Source organism: Alnus glutinosa, chromosome 10 (genome assembly GCF_958979055.1).
Source record: "Alnus glutinosa chromosome 10, dhAlnGlut1.1, whole genome shotgun sequence".
Classification (NCBI taxonomy): Eukaryota; Viridiplantae; Streptophyta; class Magnoliopsida; order Fagales; family Betulaceae; genus Alnus; species Alnus glutinosa.
The window spans coordinates 17641277-17666642 of record NC_084895.1 but is presented as its reverse complement, the minus strand read 5'-3'; the positions used below and the strand labels follow the sequence as shown (position 1 = coordinate 17666642).

The 25366-nt window shown below is 35.2% G+C and overlaps 1 pseudogene; it reads right to left on the bottom strand.

The window, feature by feature from the left end:
* Nucleotides 1-3288: 3288 nt before the first annotated feature.
* Nucleotides 3289-15680, bottom strand: LOC133879637 (protein DETOXIFICATION 24-like; annotated as a pseudogene).
* Nucleotides 15681-25366: the final 9686 nt, after the last annotated feature.

Genomic DNA, 25366 nt, shown 5'->3' with positions numbered 1-25366 from the left:
GACCCAATCTTTGGTGGAGAATTAATAGTAGTTTTATGGCAAATATCACATTCTTTGATGAAGGCCTTGAGTTGTTGCTTCATCTCTTGTCAATAGAAGACAGATTTTGATACGTTGTAGCCCCTTTTGGTACCCTTCATGAGCACCATTATGAAATTCTTGGCGTGAGCTATTGGAGATGTTGCTTTGACAAAAAATCTGTCTTTAAAGAACAACAACCCTGATTGGTAAAGCCACGGCCCTACAGCCTCATCCTCTTGAATTCTTTTGACCAGCCCCTGACGCACTTAATCATGATTCACTTCTGCATGGAGAGGTTCTATCCACCGCGGTACTGGTTCTGTAATAGCGAGTAAGACTCCTTCCTTTTGGCGTGATAAAGCATTCCCATAGATTTTTCAGTTCCCTTCTTGTATAGGGCTCACGTCGTAGGTGAAAACGATAAACTGATCTGCTAGCTGGCTAACGTTAGCCAAGCGAGGCTCGAACATTTATTTACAATTTAAGGTTTGATGAATGTTCGTTGTACGATCTGACACATATGCCGAGCAGGCATATGCCAAACATGAATATTCCCTGAAGCCACGGGCAGAACACCAGTACATGTCATCGAACGTTCTTGGTGGGAATTTCAACCGTTCTCGGTGAGAACTTAAAACGTTCCTAGTGGGAACTTTGAACATTCTTGTCTCGGGGCAAAAATTCGGTCAATCCAAAAAGTCAAAAAGGTCTAATTTTTAAGACCCAATTAACCCTAAAAAATAATCTATGGCACTATATATAAAGAGGTAAATTTAATCATTTAACCAAAACTTTAACATAGAGATCAAATCCAAAAGCTCGGTAAGGAAAATCTTAAGCAGGCATATGACGAAATTTGTTTATCTTCACTAGGTAGAGCACGAGTCATTAAAGAATGAATTAATTGCCCAACCTCCTGAATCAAAGAAATCCTGCCAATAAGGATACAAAAATGAGGAAATTAAACTGTTACAATTGATGAAAGCCTTGAACTTTGTGGCATTGTTATCGGACCTAAGGTTCGAATCTCTTTGGGTGTAAACAATTCTTTGTGACTACGCTTGTGACGAAGTCGAATCTTATCGGATCCATGTGGAGGCACTTTACACGGGTCCAAAATTTACATTTCAAAGACAGGCACACAAAATTACCATGCCTAGAGATTTTGTAACCTTGATGAGAAGGTTGATTGAGAGAAAGAATTTTGTCTTATGTATGGGGAGTTGTGACAACAAAATCTAAAAAGTACTAATGTAATAAACTCTTGCATTCAGATGCCCATATAAAGATAAAATCATTTAACTAACTTGAGTAAGAATTAAACTAATAATTAGAGCGATAATTTAAAGCTACAAAATCTTGTTGTCTTGATAAACTTAAAGAAGAATAAAAATAGTCTTCAACATCACATCTATTCATGTGCCAACAAGCTAGACACTTATTCTACTCTATTCTCTTTATTTTTCATGCATGTCAACTGGTTATCTCAACATTTTACCGCATCTTCAACTGTGTGGAAGGAAAAAGAAGATGGTGAGTTTGGAAATGCATCATGAAATACAACCAAACAATAAAATGGTCATGTTTGCTAAAGTTTTTTGTTTTTTCATCTTAAGAGAAATACATTAACAAACAATTCAAAATATAAAAATATTTTTATTTTTTGTCTTCGATATTTCCTTGTTATCTTATCCTTTGCTTGATAAGATAATATAATTTTTTTTTTTAAAAAAAAAAAAATAGGATGGCCTAAGTGAAAGAGGGATGGTTGCAGCCACCCTTACAGTGGTCATGGTGGCCATGCGGGCACCCTAGTGCTGGTCGGGGTGGCTACGCGGCCACCCCTACGTTTTTCCTATTTTTATTTTTATTTATTTATTTTCAAGTAGGGCTTTATATCGGTTTGGTTTTATATCAAAATAAAGTTGTACTTTATAGAATATATTTTCTCAAATGTGAACCTTACCAAAAATCACTTCTCAAAATTGTTTTCAGTTTTATGTCAAACACTTTTTCAATCCAAAAAAAAAAAAAAAGAAAACCTGCCCAAAACACATTAAATTTTACTTGGTTTCTCAAATTTAGGTTAAGTCTAAATTGATTCAAATATAATAAAGAATAAAAACATTTAGATCTGACCAAAGAACGAAATTTTTCAGTAAAAAATTTTGGTTTGAAAACAGAGTTTATCTCGGCTAGCTGAAACGTCTAGACTGTTTTCTTTAATTTTTGCTTTATCAGTTCTAATTAAATCATATAAACTAATAACCCTATGATCATTTATTTGTGTTTATGAAATAAAACCCAAAAGCTTTAATATTTAACTTCCTCTAACTAACACCTCTTTTACAAAGACTACATCAAGTTACCGTTTGTGACATTTGACTACCTTCAAATTACCATTTGGTTGCAAAAGAGTCCCTCTATTAATTGTTAGCATTAAAATGTATGAAAAAATGGTGTTGTGACCTACTACACTTGTACATTTTGGACTTGAAATGCCCAATCTAAAATATGGATGTGTACGTTATATACGACATTTTCTATCTATTTTAATACAAATATCTCATGGAGGGACCGAATCGAAACGAAATAATAGTTTGAACAGGCCAAATGTCATTGGTTGGTAGTTTAAGGTGTATTTCTCAATAATATATAGTTTAAGGCAATTTCAGTATTTCAAGTCCAAAATATGCACATGTAAGTTACTTGTGCCGTTTTCTGTATGTTTTAACACCAATAGTTAATGGAAGGGCCCTTTTGCAATAAAATGGTACTTTGAAGGAGTCAAGTGTCACGAATAGTAATTTAATGATATTACAAAATGGGTCTCAATTTGAGAGTAAGTATATTTTTCCATTTTTTTCTTTAAAGATTCACTAAATTAAAGCTTCACTAAACTAACTTCACCTATTGGGCCCAAGTAAAATATTTATTAAACCTAATTAAAGATCCATGGTATTTGAACACCTCTACCTAATTGCATTAGAATAACAAAAAATGAAAGCCTAAAAGAGATTTGAAGAAGTTAGTTATAGAAAAAAGTTCCCCCTAACTATAATTATTTTCAGGTTAATTAACAACTTGATGTTGAATACCTGCCGTGATAAATAGATCTTGAAGATCTTCTAATATTAACAGATTTTCTTTTATATTAAAGCTAAAATAACAAAACACAGTAAAAAATCTGGAGGCGTATATACTATAGCAAGAGGGGGGGAAAGAAAGCAAAAAAATGTACGAAATTTGAATAATGTACCCAATTAATTTACCATGTCTTAGAAGTTATGCTGTAATCACCGAGAGCAAGAATAATATCCAAGTACATGCAGAATGTCAGAGCTCTAATTGGTATCCTCTGACTCAGTCAAAAACCACCTATTGAGACACTCGGAAGCCTTTTTAACCTATAATACAAACAAGTGAAATTGAGGGATCTGGATCTGCAGTAATTTCGGTAGAAAATTTAAGATAGTTCTTATAGGATTCACTTGCCCTAGTAGGTAGGTACACTGTCCGAGATCTGTTGGGACAGGTGAATCTCATAGAGACTCTCATATTTGCTGTCTGAATTGCTAGCAATCCGAGTAGCAAAATTGTTGAAGATCTCTATCCGAAATGGAGAAAAGTCATTTCATGGTCAGAATTTAATTTTGTTGCATTTAACAGTGTAAACATTAATGCCACATTCTTTAAATTTTTTGAATGGTATGCCAAGTCGCCAACAGATTTATTACGTAGCATCATCTACACCGTTAAATACAACAATATAAAATCCTGACAATGAAATGAACATTCCTCCATTTCACTTAAAATTGAAAGAATCATGCTATTAGAACTTCACTTATTTACTTCAACTTAAAATTGAAAGAATCATGCTATTATAACTTCACCTATCTACTTCAACGTACCTGGTCATCCCAATCCAGTCTCCATATCACGATGGAAAGCACAAATGTTTGCATCAGCACTCCGGATAACAACCCAATCCACAAGCCCTACAAATTTAAATAAAGAAAAATGAAACTAGGCATAAAATACAAACAATTGTAGAAAAGAAAATATATATAATTTTGTTAAGAATGTAGAAGCCAACCCTGAATATATAAATCTCCTCAAGTCATTGAGAATGTTGTAACTAAGAAGGTGATACATATATATATATAGGTCTTAATTAGATGCAAAACTCCCTAGGCAGCTTTGCCACATATCTACAAATCATGGCCCCTAGAGCCAAATCCTTTCTTTGCCACTATCCATGACGATTTTTTTTTTTTTTTTTTATTTAAATTTAATTTAATATATATATATATATATATATATATATATATATATATATATATATGCTTCATTTACTAAAACAAACAAACCATTACAAAAACAATCCAAACCTACCCCTCAACTCAACCTCCTTACAAATCCTCTGCTAAACAAAACAGAGCAAACCACCTACCAACTACCCTTTACATTGAAATTTTGACACAAATTGGCAATTACTATAATTCCTACAAACAGACCACCTTCTATAGAAACCAACCAACAACAATTGACAGTATATTTGCTGAATCAAACTGAACAGATCATTTACAAAGGATTCTATCTTGCAGCCCCCATCTGCTTTCATATCAAATTTCCCGAATTTCCCAGTAAATAATTTCAGCACATTATCATGGCTAATATCATTCCTATGCTTCCAAATGTGATAAACCACAGTCCCAAATGGTAATTTGCACAATATTACTCTTAGAGTTTTTCCTTTCTCATCTTCAACTCCCCATTCCACAACCTCATTGGAATGGAGTTCTCTATTTTTAGAATTTTATAGAATTGTGTTTGTGATGAGATATTAGAAATGGATAGAAAATAGAAGAATTGTATTGATGAATTGAAGAAACAGAAAAGATAGCTGATTCGAGTTCAGCAAAACTCCATAACTGGGAGGATTCGAGCTCACCCAAGGCTCCAAAGTTCAGACAAAACTTGCAATCAATTTTTCATTCCCTCCTCCCAGATGCAACTGGGCTTTTATCACTCTTCTATCAACTAACCAACGAACCACTAACAAACTCTAACAACAAGCCCAAAGAAGGCGTAACAAACAAGCCCAATTACAACAATGAAATGGTGCGACTACAATATCAAAACGGTGCACTTGAGGACTTAATCGAAACGGTGCGTATCAAGCTTTCTATCAATACTCCAGAGTCTTCTTCTTCTGACGACTGAAATGACACTCCCCATCAACTCACCTTATTGCTACACTGCCCGAAGTCTCACCAGTTCAAACCACAAAGCAACGTTCAACTCCATTACTGCCTGACCTTGTCTTCCTACCTCCATTACAATCGCTCCCTCTTCAAAGCACCTTGGCTCAAGGTGGGGATACTTTGCTTTCAAAGGCCAAAAATCCTCCCAAGTGGCATCCTCCGGAGTTGTACCTTGCCACTGTACCAAAACCTCAGGACCAGCCTGGTTCTAAAACTTCCGAACACGCCTCTAAAGTATCTTCTGTGGCTCCGGTTGGATTGCACCCCCACTATCCACCGGAGGTAAGGTTGGTAACAAAATGGAGCGTTGACCCAATTTTTTCTTAAGGCACGAGACATGGAAAACTGGGTGGATCTTGGATTCTGATGGTAGATCCAGGCGATAGGCAACCTCTCCAATCTTCTTAGTTACCAAGAATGGTCCATAAAATCTGGGAGAAAGTTTCAAACACTTTCTGATGGCCAGTGTCTTCTGGCGATATGGCTGCAACCTCAGGTATACTAAATCTCCTGGAACAAAACTTCTCTCGGTGTGCCGTCGATCATACTGACTTTTCTGTCTTTCCTGTGCTGCCAACAGGTTATGCCGAAGCAAGGACAAAGTCTGCTCCCTAGACCGAAGGGTGTCGTCTACCGCCTGATTTCTGGAAGTGCCAGGTATATACTCTATCAACTTAGGTGGTAAAATACCATATAATGTCTCAAAAGGTGTAAGCTTTGAAGAAGCATGGTAATTGGTATTATACCAATACTCAGCCATAGCCAACCAGTGAGACCATGCTTTAGGTGTCTCCCTTGCATAACATCTCAAATAATGCTTTAGGCATTTATTAACCACCTCAGTCTGACCATCTGACTGAGGGTGATAGGCCGAACTCATAGCCAAAGACACACCCTGTAGAGTAAAAATTTCATGCCAAAAAGAACTTGTAAACACGGCATCTCTGTCTGTGACTATTGAAACTGGCAAGCCATGTAATTTAAAAACATGCTGCATGAAAAGACTAGCAATTTTAGAAGCTGTAAATGGATGTGCAACTGAAATAAAATGAGCATACTTGCTCAATCTGTCCACAACCACCATAATCACACTAGCACCTTGAGAAATTGGCAGACCCTCAATAAAGTCCATGAATATATCAGCCCAAACCTTAGTAGGAATTGGTAGGAGCTGAAGTAATCTAGTTGGAAGAAGAGTCTCATGCTTTTGTCTCTGACACATATCACATTCTCTGACATACCGCTTAAGATCAGCTCTCAGCCCTGGCCAGTAAAAATCATGCTTGGCACGATGAAATGTCTTCTGATAGCCTGAATGCCCAGCAGCAGGGCTATCATGAACTAAATGTAGGATCTTAGTTCGAAGAAACTCATCATTACCCACTACAATTCTACCTTTATATAGCAACAAGCCACCCCGTAAACTGTATTTAGACAAGCCTTCTGTATTTGCCAATAGATCAGAAATTTTACTCTGCACATTAGGATCTGAGTTATAACTTTTCATGATGTCCTCCACCCAAGTCGGATTAGGAAATGTGATACTGAATAACACCTCGTCATTAAGATTCTGTTCTGGAGTCTCCTCAAACTCTCTGGACAAGGCATCAGCAACCTTGTTTTCAATCCCCTTTTTATACTCAATCAAGAAGTCATAACCCAAAAGTTTGGTCAACCACTTCTGTTGAGTTGGAGTACCAACTTTTTGCTCCAGTAAATACTTCAAACTCTGATGATCAGTTTTGATTTTAAAAGTCTGACCTAACAGATACGGTCTTCACTTCTTCACTGCACAAACCAATGCAAATAACTCTTTTTCATAAGTAGACAAATGAAGAGCCTTGCCTTTCAAAGCCTTGCTGAAAAAAGCAATTGGTTGATGATCCTGCATCAAAACAGCCCCCACTCCTAAACCAGAGGCATCACATTCAATGATGAATGGTTTCTCAAAATCAGGAAGAATTAACACAGGTGGTGTCGCCACTGCCTGTTTAAGCAATTCAAAGGCCTGAGTAGCTTCTTCACTCCAAATAAAAGAGTCTTTCTTGAGTAAAGCCGTCAAGGGTGCAGCAATGATTCCATACCCCTTAATAAATTTCCTGTAGTAACCCGTTAAACCCAAAAATCCCCTTAAGGACTTGAGGGACTTAGGAACAGGCCATTGGAGCATACTGGCCGTCTTCTTAGGATCAGCTCTAACCCCATCAGCCGAAATAATATGGCCCAAGTATTCAATCTCAGAGCAACCAAATCTGCACTTGACTTCTTTAGCATACAGTTGCTGATGTAGTAACACCTCTAACACCATCTGCAAATGTACTAGATGATCCTCCTTAGTGCGACTGTACACCAAAATGTCATCAAAAAAGACTAATACAAACTTCCTCAAAAAGGGTTTGAACACATGATTCATCAACCCTTGAAAAGTTGAGGGGGCATTGGTCAAGCCAAAAGGCATGACCATAAATTCATAATGCCCCTCATGTGTCTTGAATGCCGTTTTAGGCACATCCTCAGGTTTAACCCTTATTTGATGATAGCCAGACCTTAAGTCTAACTTAGAAAAAATTCGAGACCCATGTAGTTCATCCAGTAGTTCATCTACTACTGGAATTGGAAATTTATCCTTGACACTAGCTTTGTTTAAAGCCCTGTAATCCATACACATTCTCCAACTACCATCAGCTTTCCTCACTAATAACACTGGAGAAGAAAATGGTGACTGACTTGGCCGAATAGCCCCTGATTCGAGTAATTCCCTCACAATCTTCTCAATTTCGCCCTTCTGATAATGGGGATAGCGATAAGGCCTAACAGAGATTGGAGCTGAACCCTCCTTAAGCACAATCTGGTGGTCATGAGATCTGATAGGCGGTAAACCTATAGGTTTTGCAAAAACCTTCTGAAACTGAGCCAACAATTCAGCAAAATAAGGATTCTTATCGGCATTAGTAGTCTGAATGTCTGAAGACACTAATTGTAAGACCAACCCCTTCCTTTTCACACTAGGCAATTTTGAAAATAACCCACCATCCTCCAATTTGGATTCAGTTGGGTTTAAACCTTTGAGTAAAATAGCCTTCTTGAACAACGTAAACTCCATAGTCAGAGCAGAAAAATCCCAAACAATAGGGCCCAATGTCTATAACCACTGGATACCCAATACCATGTCACAACCACCTAATGGCAGAATGTAAATATCAGCCACAAAAGAATTGCCCTGCATATGAACATTTAACCCCTCACAGACCCCTTTAGTGTGAATAATCTGTCCATTTGCCACCTTAACTGCAATATTACTGACCTGCTGAATCTCTAAAGCCAACTTTGAGGAAATTGATGCATCCAAGAAGTTATGCGAACTCCCGGAATCAATTAAAATGATTACCCCTTGATATTTAATCATGCCCCATAACCTCATAGTTCTAGGGTTAGGAGACCCTGTAATAGCATGTAAAGAAATTTCTGGATTGTCATAACATCCATTAATTCCTTCCTCAGCCATACAATCCGTGTTTTCAAGGAAATCTTCCTCACTCTGTTCACCAAACAAATCACACCCCTCCAAAACATAAATCTTCCCCTTAGTGCACACATGGTTCCTATTCCATTTTTCATCACAAGTGTAACACAACCCTTTTTTCTTCCTATCCTCCATTTGGGCTGAGGATAATTTCTGTATAAGAATATTAGATCGTGGAACCATACTAAAAGAATTATCTTTTTTATACCCCATCTCTACTTTGGCATCACTAGCCATATTACTTCTATTACTCTGCCAATTCAGATTCGTATAAGAACTGAATTTTGAGGTCCTTCTAGAATTTAAGACACATTCCTTCTGAATTTTAGCAATTGCAAATGCCTTATTCAAATTTTGGGGATTCAATAACCTCAAGGGCAGTCTAATGTCATCTTTAAGGCCACTTAAAAAACAACTCAATTTGTACTTCTCAGATAAATTTTTCAATCGATTAGAAAGTACCTCAAATTGGGTTTTGTAAAGAGTGACAGTAGAAGTCTGCCTGAGTTGAGTAATTGCCTCCATAGGATCATCGTAGGCCGGTCCAAATCTCAACAATAAAGCCTCTGAAAAATCATTCCATGTAGAAAAATATCCAGACTCATCTGATGGAGTTGAACGTTGCTTTGTGGTTTGAACTGGTGAGACTTCGGGCAGTGTAGCAATAAGGTGAGTTGATGGGGAGTGTCATTTCAGTCGTCAAAAGAAGAAGACTCTGGAGTATTGATAGAAAGCTTGATACGCACCGTTTCGATTAAGTCCTCAAGTGCACCGTTTTGATATTGTAGTCGCACCATTTCATTGTTGTAATTGGGCTTGTTTGTTACGCCTTCTTTGGGCTTGTTGTTAGAGTTTGTTAGTGGTTCGTTGGTTAGTTGATAGAAGAGTGATAAAAGTCCAGTTGCATCTGGGAGGAGGGAATGAAAAATTGATTGCAAGTTTTGTCTGAACTTTGGAGCCTTGGGTGAGCTCGAATCCTCCCCCCATATGAAAAGCAATCGTCTTTAATTTCTGTCGCTCTGTAGATTGATAACAGTCAAAATATTGCTCTGCCTTGTATAACCACCCAGTTGGATTGTCCCCATTAAACTTGGGAAAATCCAATTTTGCTGGTCTTTGCTGCTGACTTCTCTCCCAACGATCCTCATCAAAATCCCGGCCATACCTCCTCCTTTCTTGACGATTTTGGTGGTCAGATCCATACTGATTGTCCTCCTCATTCTGCCTCATCCACCTTTGCTTCTCTTCATGATAACCAGCTCTGCTTCTATTAGCTTCAGGAATTTCATCTTCTTGAAAATCTTTTTAATAAAAACTTCTGGTTACTCGTCGTGGTGGCACTTCATTATCATTTCCTTGCACTTCTTTATCTTTGCCTTTCATGTATTTCTCCATTCTTGCCATAGCTTGTTGTAACATTAACAGATTATTGTTGGTTTCATTTTTGTCAGCCGCCAAAGAATGAAATGACGCTGTCAACTGATCCAGTTGATTCTTGTTCTCCTGGATTAGCACAAATTGCTGCTTCATTGTCTCTCCCTGGTGCCGAAAACCATCTTCCAGCTGCTTCACAGAATCAGACAAATGGGTCATCCGTGTACCTTCCGCCATCAAGACCGAGTGCTCTGATACCACTTGGAATGGAGTTCTCTGTTTTTAGAATTTTATAGAATTGTATTTGTGATGAGATATTAGAAATGGATAGAAAATAGAAGAATTGTATTGATGAATTGAAGAAACAGAAAAGATAGCTGATTCGAGTTCAGCAAAACTCCATAACTGGGAGGATTCGAGCTCACCCAAGGCTCTAAAGTTCAGACAAAACTTGCAATCAATTTTTCATTCCCTCCTCCCAGATGCAACTGGACTTTTATCACTCTTCTATCAACTAACCAACGAACCACTAACAAACTCTAACAACAAGCCCAAAGAAGGCGTAACAAACAAGCCCAATTACAACAATGAAATGGTGCGACTACAATATCAAAACGGTGCACTTGAGGACTTAATCGAAACGGTGCGTATCAAGCTTTCTATCAATACTCCAGAGTCTTCTTCTGACGACTGAAATGACACTCCCCATGAACTCACCTTATTGCTACACAGCCCGAAGTCTCACCAGTTCAAACCACAAAGCAACGTTCAACTCCATTACTGCCTGACCTTGTCTTCCTACCTCCATTACACTCATCCCATTTAATTTTAGGATTCTCCACATCACACTTTCTTAATACCGCCCTCCAGATTCTCTGAAACCCCACTGAAAATATAGGTGATCCTTCCTTCTATACATCCTCTGCAAAAGGTACAAAATATTTCTCCTTTCTAGGTACCCCAATGCAGCAATCCCTCCCTAGTAGTTAGAGCATTCACTACAAAAATGCATGCATTTTGACGCGTGTCTACAGTACCCGTTACTGTAGACACGCGTCCAATTTGACACGTGTCTTTGGAGACACGTGTCTAATTGTACAGCCGTCACAAATTGACACGTGTATTTAATACACGTGTCCAATTGGACACGTGTATTTCATACGCGTGTCAAACTATTTTTTTTCAAATATAATTTTTTTTTAATTAAATAGAATTTCAACAATTAGACACGCGTATTAAATACACGCGTCCAATTTGACACGTGTATTTAATACACGTGTCCAATTGGACACGTGTATTAAATACACGTGTCAAACTGTTATTTTTTTCCAAATATAATTTTTTTTTAATTAAATAGAATTTCAACAATTAGACACGCGTATTAAATACACGCGTCCAATTTGACACGTGTATTTAATACACGTGTCCAATTGGACACGTGTATTAAATACACGTGTCAAACTGTTATTTTTTTTTCCAAATATAATTTTTTTTTTATTAAATATAATTTCAACAATTAGACACGCGTATTAAATACACGTGTCAAACTGTTATTTTTTTCAAATTTAATTTTTTTTATTAAATAGAATTTTAACAATTGGGAACGCGTATTTAAATACACGTCCCGAATTGGGCACGTGTACTCAGTACACGTGCCCAATTGTTTGGTTTCTCCCGGTTAAAAGTTTATTTTTCCCGCTTATATATGTGTGTATATATATATATATATATATATATATATATATATAATTTTTAAAATTCAAATAATATAATAATATAATAATAGATTAAATATATATATATATATATATATATATGTACATACAGATCGGAACCCATTTGGGTTCCGATCTGAATTCTCTCTCTCTCTCTCCCTCTCTCTCTCTCTCTCTCTCTCTCTCTCTCTCTCTCTCTCTCTCTCTCTCTCTCTCCGTCACAGTTTCACCTGCCAACGTCCGGCCACCGCGCATCAGCCCTTCCCGCCGGTGAGACGCCCTCTCTCCACCTCTCTCTGCTCGGTACAGTGTTCTCGGTCTCTCTCTCTCTACCTCTCTCTCTCTCCCTCTCTCTCTCTCTCTCTCCCTCTCCGTCACAGCCGCAGCGGCCAGCTTCCGGCCACCGCGCATCCGCCCTTCCCGCCGGTGAGCCGCCCTCTCTCCAGCTCTCTCTGCTCGGTCTCTCTCTCTATCGCTCTCTTCCTCTCTATCTCTTTCTCTCTCTCTTCCTCTCTATCTCTTTCTCTCTCTCTCTCTACCTCTCTCTCTCTCTCTCTCTGTGTGTATCTCTCCCTATCTCTCTCTGCCTCTCTCTCAGTATCTCTATGTCTCTCTCTCTACTCTCTCTCTACTCTCTCTCCCTATATCTCTCTGCCTCCCTCTCTCTCTCTACTCTCTCTCCCTATCTCTCTCTGCCTCCCTCTCTCTCTGGATCTCTATGTCTCTCTCTCTCGAAAATAATAAAATTTGGAAAAAAAAAAAACAAAAATTTATTAACCCAAATAAATTTAAATAAACAATAACAAAATTAAATTGAAAAAAAATTCCAAATTTGGAATTTAAATAAACAATAACAAAATCAATTTGGATTTTTTTTTAAAAAAAAAAAAAACGTTTTGACACGTGTATTTAAATACACGTGTCAAACCGTTTTGACACGAATATTACAAATACACGTGTCAAAATGTGCAATTAGAGTCTTGCACATCTGACACGCGTAAGACGCGTGTCAAAATACTCGTGGCAAACATTTTGACACGTGTACAGTGCCGTACACGTGTCAAAATGCACGTGGCAATTTGACAATATTTTTGTAGTGATTCCTAATTGCTTTAAATTTATTCAGTTAAAACAGAACAATGATTACTATAAACTTAGATCCTGTTTAGGATTGCGTTAACAGTTTTAAAAGCAATACATCACAAGTTGTAGTGGTCCGTACAATAAAAAAGCCCAAAACTGCGTTTTTGGAAAAGTTTGAAAATTAAGTTTTTTTAAGAAATTCTTTCAAGCTTTTTTTCATAAACGAAAGCTCTATTTTTCAACGCAATCCCAACATCCTCTTAGAGCACTGTGATGATTTTATATTCTGCATGTGGACTAATGAGTTATTACGTACCTTTACTGAAAGATCGGCCACATAACCGAGCAACAATGCCACGGGTACGCCAAAAGCATAGTAGAAGCCAATGTTAATAAAGGCAACAGTGCCTTGAAAACCAGCACCTATAGCCACACCTGACGACAAGAACCTAGGCAGTGGTGAGTCTTCTGATAAACATGTTTGTGTAACGAAGCTGTCGAATCACAGTAAAGAAATGAAAGTATTACCTGAAAGTACTGGCTGAACACTATTTAGTAAGATTGAGAAAGCAAGTAGAGTAGAGAGATTTGAAACTGATTCTGCAATCTCTTCATTACTTGTAAATATGTATGAAATTTGCTTCCCAAAAGCTTAACAGAGGGCAAAAAATATCACCCCAATACCAATTGATATACTGAGGACAACTTTGATGGCAAATTTTGCAGCTTTAGAATTTCCTCTCCCGAGCTCATTTGATACACGCACACTGTACAAATTACATAACCAGAATTCGAGGATAAGTGACGATTTAACAGAGAACTCGAGGATAAGCGTTGATTTAATAAAGAGAAATTAATGGTCATATATGGTGATAAAAGCCTTACCATGCAGCACCTAAGAATCCGAGGCATATCATAAATTCCCATGCACAGATATTGAGGCTACAAGCCTACAAAGAGAGGTTAAAAGTTGAAGAATCTCTCAAGTAAATGGAATAGTAAAAGAATATATATATATATAGATGGAAAATAATATAAATCTTATTAGATGGAGAAAGCTGAGATCGCCACCGTTGCATTTTGCAAATATCCAGCGAACAGAACTAGGACAGAATTGTACCACAGCTCTAAACTACTGAAGATAAAATAAAATTCAATAAAATGCATTTGATAATTCTCCCTAAAATGTTTATAAAGTGTTCCATGCTTCAACGAATGGCATAAACAGAAAAATAAATAAATAAATAAACAAAATAAAATAAAATTGGGTTTTTCCAGCCCAAACAGAAAAAAGATCTATGGATATATCACCTAAATTAGTGTGAATGGATGTGTTCATAGCTGGATTTGATGATGCAGAACATTTATAATTAATATGTTGACATCTATTGGCTGGTTTCAAGGACAAGATGAGGAAAATCTTTATTAACAAAGGAAGAACAGAGGCTATTTAACTTAACTCTCTCTCTCTCTGTGGTTAAAAAATTAGAATTAAATCTGAACCGTTAAAAAAGACTTATAGCACAATACCTAAGCCAAATCCATGACCACCGGATGAAACTTAGGTGCTGTGAGAGAAACGACACTGTAGTTTTTTCAACAGTTCAAATTCAACTTCATTCTCTTTTTTTCTCTTTCTTATAAAACACTTGAAATTAATCCGGACTTTAAAAAAAAAAAACAACACAGCACCTAAGCCAAATCCATGACCACTGAGATAAAGCTTAGGTGCTGTAAAAAAACAACCTATCTGCTGTAGCTTTTTCAACTGTCCAAATTTAATTCTACTATCTCTCTTTCTCATAAAAAAACTTAAAAACTAAATCCAAATTTTTTTTAAAAAAAGAAAAAGAAAAATAAGTATTGGAGCTGTAAAAAAAACTACAGCATATGTGCTGCAGTTTTTACAACTATCGAAATTTAACTTCACTCTTTATCTCTCTTTCTTATAAAAATCTTGAAATTAAATTTGAACAGTTAAAAAAATTACAAAACCTAACCCAAATCCTTACTCTTTCTTTGAGTTTTTCAAAACAAAGTATATGGTCTATAGACTATATGCTCCTTATAATTAAAGCAATCAAGGGATCATGGCAAAATATTGAAGACAATTTTTATGCAATGTACCACAGAAAGGAAGAAACGGAGGCTAATGAAATTACCAAAGCATGACGCCAGAGGATATTGAGAGCTTTATTACAGGTAATATATCATAGAAGGCAGCTTTCGTGAATCCTTTCCACGTATTTGGGCACCAACCTCCGAAGACGTACACATACTCTCCAAAGACCAACAACCAACTAGAAATGCTGTAAGCCCCCATGGCACCAGAAACACCCCAGTCAAGTATGTTCACGAATATCCACGACAGGAGTATATGAACTGCAACGAGGAAGTAGATAGAACTCCGACAATCATGTTCTTCAGCTGGGCTTGTAAGAACATCTGGATAGTCAAGGCAAAAACAAAAGAGTAGAGAATAGGAATCATCCATAAGGCTATAGGTCCAGATGCTACTGCTATCTCTTCTTCCTCGCCAAATACTATAAAGATGGGAGTTATGAAGACGAAGAGAGGGACCAGAATTGTTGCTGAAACAACATCAACTATCCATGATCTTTGCAAGTAAATGCCCATCATGTGGAGCTGTCCGGCTCCAAATGCTTGCCCACATAAAGTCTCTGTCGCACTGGACATGCCCAACTTCACAAAAGATATCAACAGAGAGATAAATTAAAGTACTAGAAATATATGACAATATAAATTAAGAGTACTAGTGCTATTTAGCAAACTATTATATGATTCTCATCCAACTAGAATGACGTGATAAAAAAAATCAACAAGAACTTGACCAATTTTCACTACCACCTCGTTTCAATCATACAACAGAATGATCGGAGACCATCGTACGTATGATCAGACCAAATCCCTCGAGAGGGCATTCTTGTTATTTCATTGAGCATAATAATTCTGTCATTCATGAATTTTTGGTACTTCATTTACATTATGGTTTTATCCAAAATGCACTCACTTCAAATCTGGTTTTCATTTTGCTTTCACTTGTGCTTTGTTCTGTGATCATGCATTTTTTTTTAATACATGTTTGTTTGTCTAGGTGTGTCTCGTTTTCATTATGCTATCTTTCCTGTCAATGTCATAGTGTCTGTGTGTGTCTAGGCAGTTGGTCATAGGAAGTGTAGGCAGTTTTACTTCATTGGGCTATGGGTTTGTTATGTGCATGGTTGATTGATGGAGATTTTGTTGCTTTTTGTGTTGTTATTTTCAGATCTTCATGGCGTCTTCCAATGGAAATGTGCGCCCCCACCTTGACATGAGCATTCCACGGTCCATAATGACAAGGCTGCAAGTCTTTTTCATTCCAAATCCTTACAAATCTCCCTGTTCCTGTGCCTAGTCTGGTCCCTGAATTTTATTTCAAAATTTATGATATCGGGGACGATTATTCATTTCATGTGTGCTTGATGATGTCTTGTTTCTCTCCATTGTGAGAGAGTGACCACGTTTGAGATCTGTAGTTCACATAGGCTGTTTTTCTCTCTCATCGATTTCTTTCTCGTCTTATCACCTCTAACCTTGTTCCCATCAAGCATTACGGTACAATCGGGATAGAAAGAGCTTACTTGCAATATGCTCTTAGCAACAGTTTAACTGTTGATTTTGGTAGTCTTTTTTGTGGGGTTGTAGTTGATCGCTTCGGGTCCTAGCTAAAATGAAACGTGGTCTTTCCTATATTTGCTTGATCACTCGATTAGCTTAGTTTGCACATATTACTTTTTCTGATTACGAGCACTGAGCACCTCTTCAGTCTCCCTTAAGTCTTGTGTGATGTCCCACATTATTTGGATATGAGAATAGGTATGTGCTTATAGTACATTCGCACCATTCTTGACACAGGGCGTTTTAAAGTCATGATAGTCATGAATTTATCAGAACTTTGCAGTTAAGCGTGCTTCTACGATAGTAGTATCGGGGTAGGTAACCTCCTAAGAAGTCTATTTTGAGGGAGCCAAAAGTATACAATATTGTGTCATTAGGGATAGATCGTTACTTCTTTGGACTAGTTAGAGGAGTCGTTCTCATGTGGCATAGCCCAGTTGAGTTGGAGTTGCTGTCAATGATGCTGATGATGATGATGTTGAGGTTGCTGATGAGGATGCTATTGAGTAGATGAGGATGATGACTTGGATAGGGACATTGATGACATTGCAACTATTTTTGCTACATAGAGTTGTTGAGCAGGCTGGTCCTTTTTTTGTCTCATTATCTTCTCGAGCTTAGCCGTCTTTATCTGACATTATGGATTGCATAGCAATGCTGATGCAGAGTCAGACTGAGTTACAACACTTTGTTATTTGCATCATAGACTTGATGCTAGAGTGCTTTGAGCGTCTAGAGCGTGAGATTAGAGATTTGTATATTTTGACTGTCTCGGTTGTATTTCTCGTTTGTCATTTCGGGACAAAAAAGTTGAGCAATTTTGGGAGTGTTTTCATCTATGTTGAAATTATTGGCTTATCTTAGAATCATGCAAATTTTGTGATTTTTCAGTGATAATATTCTATTCAAATATGTTATCTTGATGACACTATGATTTTTCCTATTCCACGTCTGTTTGATATGTTTCATTTAAACCACAAGAGTTCGTCATCAACAATAGCTTGAAGTCTACCGGCTAGTACCGGGTCCATAAGGAGATCAAGAAGAGGAATTGCGTAGCGAAGAACTGGAATTGCTACAACAAGAGGCAAGTAGGGGTGCTTGTTTGCGTACAAATATACCTAAGTCATTGCAGGGGTTGTAAGCAAGTATACTTTGCATGGAAAATGTTAGATTTACAACACCAATACAACAACTGTACAACAATCCCTCACATGAGGGTGGGTCCCACATACTGGGGCCCACCCTCATGTGAGGGGTTGTTGTATTGGTGTTGTACAAAAATCAAATCTCACTTTGCATATACTACAAATTCTCCTTAATGTTCATTTTCTAAATTTGACTGCTTTGATGTGGCTTTACCTCTAATGTATTATCCAAAGAAATTCGAATTTATACTTCGTCAACAAAATTTGTGTGGATTTTGCTGTGGCTTGTTAATTGTGATATATTTTGCTGCATATATACTTTTAATTAGCTATTATTGTTGCACCCCACCTAGTCATCTACATGTTATTTTTCAGGATAGTTAGGTGACAGAGTAGCCTCGATCATCTTCATTGTCACGATCGATGGTGGCGATCGAGAAGGGATTAGAACATGCCTCTTATCTACCAAGCCAAATTGTTTACCTGTTTACCATTTTTTTTTTTTTTTATTGAATTGCACCAATCATTCTTAATGGCTTATGTGAGGGATGACATCAGAACCTATTACAAAGGTTATTCATCAAGGTTTAAATCATTTATTAGGGTTGGAGTTTGTCGCATTAATCAATTAGCGCACTGTTTCTTGTACTAATTAACAAAAAAAGTCACATGGCTTGGAAGACCCATTACCCTAGCTAAGTGCTTTTCTAATTCCTGCCTTCAATTATAATATACTTCACTCTTATTTTACTAGATGGGTGTGATATAGTTTTTTATTTTTTTTATTTTTTATCCATTAGGAGTTGATTAGAAGGTTAATGAGCACTATCATATCAATGCATGCAATGAAATGAGGGTGAAATGGGGTATATCAAATGTTAAAGTATTAATTAAATAACTAAATTTATTTATTCCTATCAGCTTAAACTTTTTATACAAGTGATGGTTTAACATGATATCAGAACTAGGAGTCATAAGTTCAAACCCTGACTCCATCATTTATCTTCTATTTTAATTAAATATTATACGTGTTAGACCTAACATATTAAAAGGAAATTTGAGCCAACACATGGGGAAGAGTGTTAAAGTATTAATTAAATAACTAAGCTTTTGGGACAAGCGGTCAGTTTAACAATATATAATATTTCTCAAAAATAGGGAACAAAAGAAACAATATGCAAATCTTGAGGATGAAGGTGCAATTTTCCATAAAATAAAAAATAAAAATAATTAAAGCATATAATAATGGCTTACCAGTATCCCATTTGAGAATCGTAAAATGAGACTTTGTACGAGTGCATTAGCTGCAAGCTGGAGTTTGCCAACATGTCCAATAAAACTGTGTCACCACTATCATTCCAAAAGCAGTCACTCTAGCCAATATGGAAGGAAATGCAATCCTCCACAAAAGTTTTAATTCCACCCAGATCCTTTGCTTTAAATCACTCTGCTCTGCTGCTTCCAATCCAAGCAGCCTTTCTTGATCCACTCCATTATTTTCCATTCTTCAATTATGCAAAAGAGCATGGAAATGAGCCAATTGAGTCGACTTGGATTTCAATCTTCTTATACCAATGAAACTGTAACGCCCCCAAACCGCTAAGGATTAGGTTCGTCCATTTTCTTACACTAAAACCGCAAAGATTCATAATTTACTAGAAAGATAATTATTAAATTCAGAGTTTCAATAAATCCGGAAACGGTTAGTTTGAGAAGAGTAATTATGTTTGATACAATAAATGAAAATTCAAAGGAAATTAAATTTATCGTGCAAGTGCACTTATTAAGGTAACAGAAATGCAATATCTTAATTCTAGCTTATATCCCATCCCGGCTGCCTAAATCTCTCAACTCATAATCTGAAAACAAAACAAAATAAGGAGTGAGCAAGAAATGCTCAGTAAGGTAACCTTCAACTATAAAACGGTTGAGTTAACTTCATTTTCTTTAAAACAATTATTAAAACACACTTGAAACCTAAATTTCCAGAACACAAATATAAATTCGGCATCTTTACTTAACACATAAAATTTCTGCTTGATAAATAAAACTTCTCATATTTAGGGTCCGTGTACATTATTACACCATGTATACTATTATAACCGGAAGACTTATAAGTGAGAGAAAATATGTTGAAACAAGAAAAAAAGAAAAATTGTATGAGCCATTGATGTCTGATTTATGCCAATAAAAAGGAAATATCCAAGACAACTAAAAACAAAGGGGGCCATCAGGTGACGTTAGGACAAGAAAAAAGGAAGAAAAAAAAAAAGGAATACAATAAGGACAAAGATGATAAATTACAAGTCATGATGGATAGAAAGGAGAGAGAAGAGAGAAGGAAAAAAAAAATAGAAACTCTCCATTAGGTGGCGTCAGGAAGGGTAATAAGGAAAGAAAAAAAAAATCAAATAAAATCAAACAAAATCACAGGAAGGTGGTACTCATAAGAGACAAGGAATAAAAGTTCAAATGAAAAGGTCTCTCTCCTCAGTTTTCGCACGGTCAAGCACGCAACAACAATTGAAATTCCACAATAAAGTCTTAAAGTATATACATATATATCTATATCCTAGAGAGCCGTGACTCATTGCATCAGTCTGAGAGGAAGTCATTCAAAAAAAGAACGTGCAGAGAGGTCATAACGAGAGAGAAGAAAGAATATTATACCTGCAGCTTAGTGGCAATAGTAGACAAATCACAATCAGTGTACGAGGATGAGAGAGACGGCGCAATATTTCTAAGTTAAGAGCATAGGGCGACGGCTGAAAAGTGTATTTATAAGCTAAAGGTTTTGTTCATTTTGCATGGTAGCGGCTAGAGTTACGTAAATTAAGATTTTATAATAATAATAAAGAAAACAATATAACTTATTAAATATAATAATTGCCTTTAATATTAATATATCTATAAAAAAATAAGGAACCGGTATTTAATAAAATATAAAAACGGATATTTTCTTTTAGGATAAATTAATAAAAAAAAAAAATCATGTCTAATATTAATTAAATTATATAGTGTCCAATCTCATAGGTAGTAAAAGATTATTTTACCCTCGAAAGAAGGTCGAAATTATTACAGAAACTATTTCATAAAACTAGTGAATAGTATTATTTAGCACACTGGTATACGACTGTCTTACAAATAGAATGACATGGTAGTAAAAATCAACCCTTAATTAATATTTATTTTTCATTCACTATCATATCATTAGATTGTATATCAATAATATCACAGTATACCATACTCCAACTCAAAACTAGTTACAAAGAAATTAATGCATGTCCTATTTTGCCTACAACAATGAAACTTCTTATTGACAAAAGGAATTGACAAAAGGACACCACCAAGAGTGGAGTTTTCGCAATTGTTAATATATTTATATATAGGGGGCGGAAGTACCTCAAGGCTACGGGGGGTTCCGGGCCCCTCCAAATTTTTAAAAAAGTTGTAAATTTTTTAAAATCTTCTAAATTGTAGGTATTTTTATTAAATGGACCCCTCCAAATAATCAAAATGTTATTTCGGTCAATCAAAATGCTAAATTGAGATTAAAATTAACTAAACCCGACTTAACAGATTGTTAAAACGTTTGGTGAACTATTAATTTGATAAGCACTATTTACTCATAATAATTGAGGGAAAAAAAAAAATAAAAAAGGCGTTAATATTTTTTTAACATTCTATCTACCCTCAAAGAAAAAAATAAAAAAATTATTAAATATTTAAATAGAATAGTAAAAGTAAATAATTAAAACAGAGGGCCGAAAGTATGTACTTTAAAAAGTGAATAACTAGCTTCAAAAAAAAAAAAAAAAAGTGAATAACTAAAATAAATAAAAGTTATTTTTTAGTTAAAACAAAAAATTAAGTAATTGAGCCAGCCGTAGATACTTTTAGGGCTCGTTTGGTTCGCGGATTAGACCCATGAAAATGAATAGTTATTTCTATGAAATAGCTATTCCTTTGTTTAGTTTTATATTATTTAAGGGAATAGTTATTCCCACGGAATAGCTATTCCCTTACGAAGATAAATAGGTATTCCACTCAAAAATGAGTGGAATACCTATTCCTTTCTTGTATGAATAAACAAAATTCGTCTTTTGCCCAAAAGCTCCAACCCTCTCAACATCCAAGTCTCTTATCACTCTCTCTGTTTCTCAACTCATAGTGTGTTTGGATACGAAATTTTGAAAATAAAATATAATTCTAATTTTACTTTTTTTTAAAAAAAATAAATCATATTTTTTTTTCAACTTTTTATAAATCTATCATATTTTATTCAACTTTTTCTAAAAAATCAAACCTCAAAATTCACAAACAGAATAAGAATTTAATTCTGATTTTAAAAATTCAACACTCAAATGCACCATCAGTATCTCTCTCCATCTTTGCAATTATATTCTCATCCCCCTCTCTCTGTTTCTCAACCCAACTTAATTTGTTATGGGTTACTTCTTTTTTCTTTTTTCTTTTTTCTTTTTTTTTTAATTTTTTTTTTCCTATGATATAGCCTACAGAATGCACTTAGACATAGTAAAACGAGTATCAGGGGGGGACTCCAATTGCCTTGTGGAGGCTTAGGAAAAATTTTGTAAGCAAAGAACGAATGTTTGTTGCTGGAAAACAAATAAAAAAAGAATAAAATAAAAAGGGTTTTGCAGATGATCTACTCTTTTATGATGGTGATATGATGATTATGTATTTTTTTTTTTTCTTATAAATCATTTTACTTTGTAAGCAAATAACGAATGTTTGTTGTTGGAAAATAAATAAAAAGGAATAAAATAAAAAAGGCTTTGTAGATGATCTATATTTTTATGATGGTGATATGATGATTATGTTTTTTTATTTTTTATTTTTTTTCCTTATATATCATTTTACTTTGTAAGCAAATAACGAATGTTTGTTGCTGGAAAACAAATAAAAAAGAATAAAATAAAAAGGGCTTTGCAGATGATCTATTTTTTTTATGATGGTGATATGATGATTATGTTCTTTTTTTTTTTTCCTTATAAATCATTTTACGTTGTAAGCAAATAACGAATGCTTGTTACTAGAAAACAAATAAAAAAGAATAAAATAAAAAGGGCTTTGTAGATAATCTATTTTTTTTATGATGGTGATATGATGATTAGTTTTTTTTTTTAATTATTTGTTTTCTTCATATAAATCATTTTACTTTGTAAGCAAAGAACGAATGTTTGTTGCTGGAAAACAACTAAAAAAGAATAAAATAAAAAGGGTTTTGCAGATGATCTATTTTTTTATGATGGTGATATGATGATTATTTATTTATTTTTTTCTTATAAATCATTTTACTTTGTAAGCAAATAACAAATGTTTATTGCTGGAAAACAAATAAAAAAGAATAAAATAAAAAAGGGCTTTGCAGATGATCTATTTTTTTTTTTTTTTTTTTTTACTTTTGTAGGATGGTGATATGATGATTATGTGTGTGTGTGTGTGTATGTGTGTATGTGTGTTTTTTTTTTCTTATAAATCATTTTGTAGCGTAATTGTATATGAAAAAAAAAAAGAAAAAGCCATGAACTTTGAAATTAAAAAAAAAAAAAAAAAAAAAAAAGAAAAAGAAAAAAAAGAGAGGAAGAAGTCATAGTATGACCGTTTATGTTTCTAAAATAAAGAAAAAAAATGTCCTTAAGAATATAAATTATATTTGTGTTATAAGTGTGTTTTAAGAAATTTGATTATAATATGATTCCATTTACCAATGTATTTCACTGTACCAAACAAAAGAATACATATGCAATGTTCCATTCCACCGTTACAACCAAACAAAAGACTAGGAATAGTTATTTCATTCCACCTTCATCTATTCCCAGGAATAGTTATTCCTTTTCCTAATGGAATAGACATTCCGTAAACCAAACGAGACCTTAGTATCTCAAGTATTAAGGGCCTGCCTCGCATTAAAAATAACATGATATCTTCAGTTTGTTTTGTTTTGAAGTGATATCTTCAGTTATTGAATATGAACAGAATTATATCACCGAGCATTAAGTGAGTATGTTATAAAAATTTACGGATCACAACCAATAATCGTTGTCTAATTAGGTAAGGAATTATCTTATGGGAAATGATACTTACACATCACCCTCACAAAAACTACACTTACACAAGACACATTGTATTGGGGTTCAGTGTGTGGACTCCACTCTAATGTGTCTTGTGTGAGTGTAGTTGTTATGCACAAAAAGTGTAAATATCATTTCCCTTGAAACTAAGGGCTTTTATCCTGGACAAGTTTCCATCAAGTAGCTGCAAGGTTATTTGCAAAAGGTTTATAATGACCTTTTCTCAAAAGAGTGTAGTTGTGTGACCAAAGTGTGTACGGACATTATGCTTTTAATGTTATAAGGCTTATAATTAAGTCATCTACTTTGACTCTTCTTGTATGGATAAGAGATTTGCAAGAGGCCGGTCCATAAATTTAGATTGGGTGTAATGACCAATCAATACATTGAAAACAAAATAGTATGCAATATGTCACAAATAGAATACTACAACAGTATTTATTCAATAATAAAAAAAAAAACCTCGCAATCATGGTACAACAACAAAGCAACAAGAAAAGTACACTAAAAATATTGAAGGTTTCTTCACAATTCACACCATCATTGAAATTCCACCATTGCCCTCTTGCTCCATCGAGTTTTCGGTAGATGCTTGACGAAGAGGGTTGAAAATATGTTGGAATTTGCTGAATACTCGACATTTGAAAGCATGGAGCAACTCAAATATCTGCCAATATGAGTCGTGTAATGCCTTTATGAATACCAATGCACATAAAAACAAAAGGAATCTTCCAATAGGAGGAAAGAGGATGAAAACTAGTAAAGAACAGGCCACCGCATACAAAATGTCACAAAAGAGCATAGCAATAGGGAGGTAGCTCCAATTTGGAATTGCTCGAGTGATTCGAAATATCGCTTCTAACGCTCTTGTGTAAACATATGTGGTTACAACGAAAGTCGACATGATTGTAGCGTGTGTGTTGAATGGAGATTTGCCAGAATTTTGATACTTCATTTGGATAAGGGTAAGCAGCATTGAAATGAGAAATTGACGGCTGTTGTTGGCGTATCTATTTACTGATTGCTCACTTGCAAAACCAAAAAAAAAAAAAAAAATGAGAATTTTACCACTTTTATTATGAGTCATTTCTAAGTTTTTATTTTTTAAAATAAAATCTAAAAGGAATTTAGTTATGTATTGATAAGCTACGAATTTTTTGATGTTATAAGATTAATATATGTTTTGTAAAATTTAAAAGAAATTTTTAACCAAGAGAGGAGATAGTTGTATATCAATATTTGTAAGAAATAATAAAAGGAGGTTTGTTCCAAAAAAAAAATAAAAAATCCAGGTTTGTTTACGGGCAACAATGTTTATACTAATCAGATCAACATTCAATAATTCAAGTTTATTTATAGTGGGTGAAGCTTGGGTTAGCTCGTCAACAAGATATATCCTTGGAAGGCCCATTAGTTCTAGAATTGAGTGGTCCATTTCTGTTTTGATTTTTACCTCTAT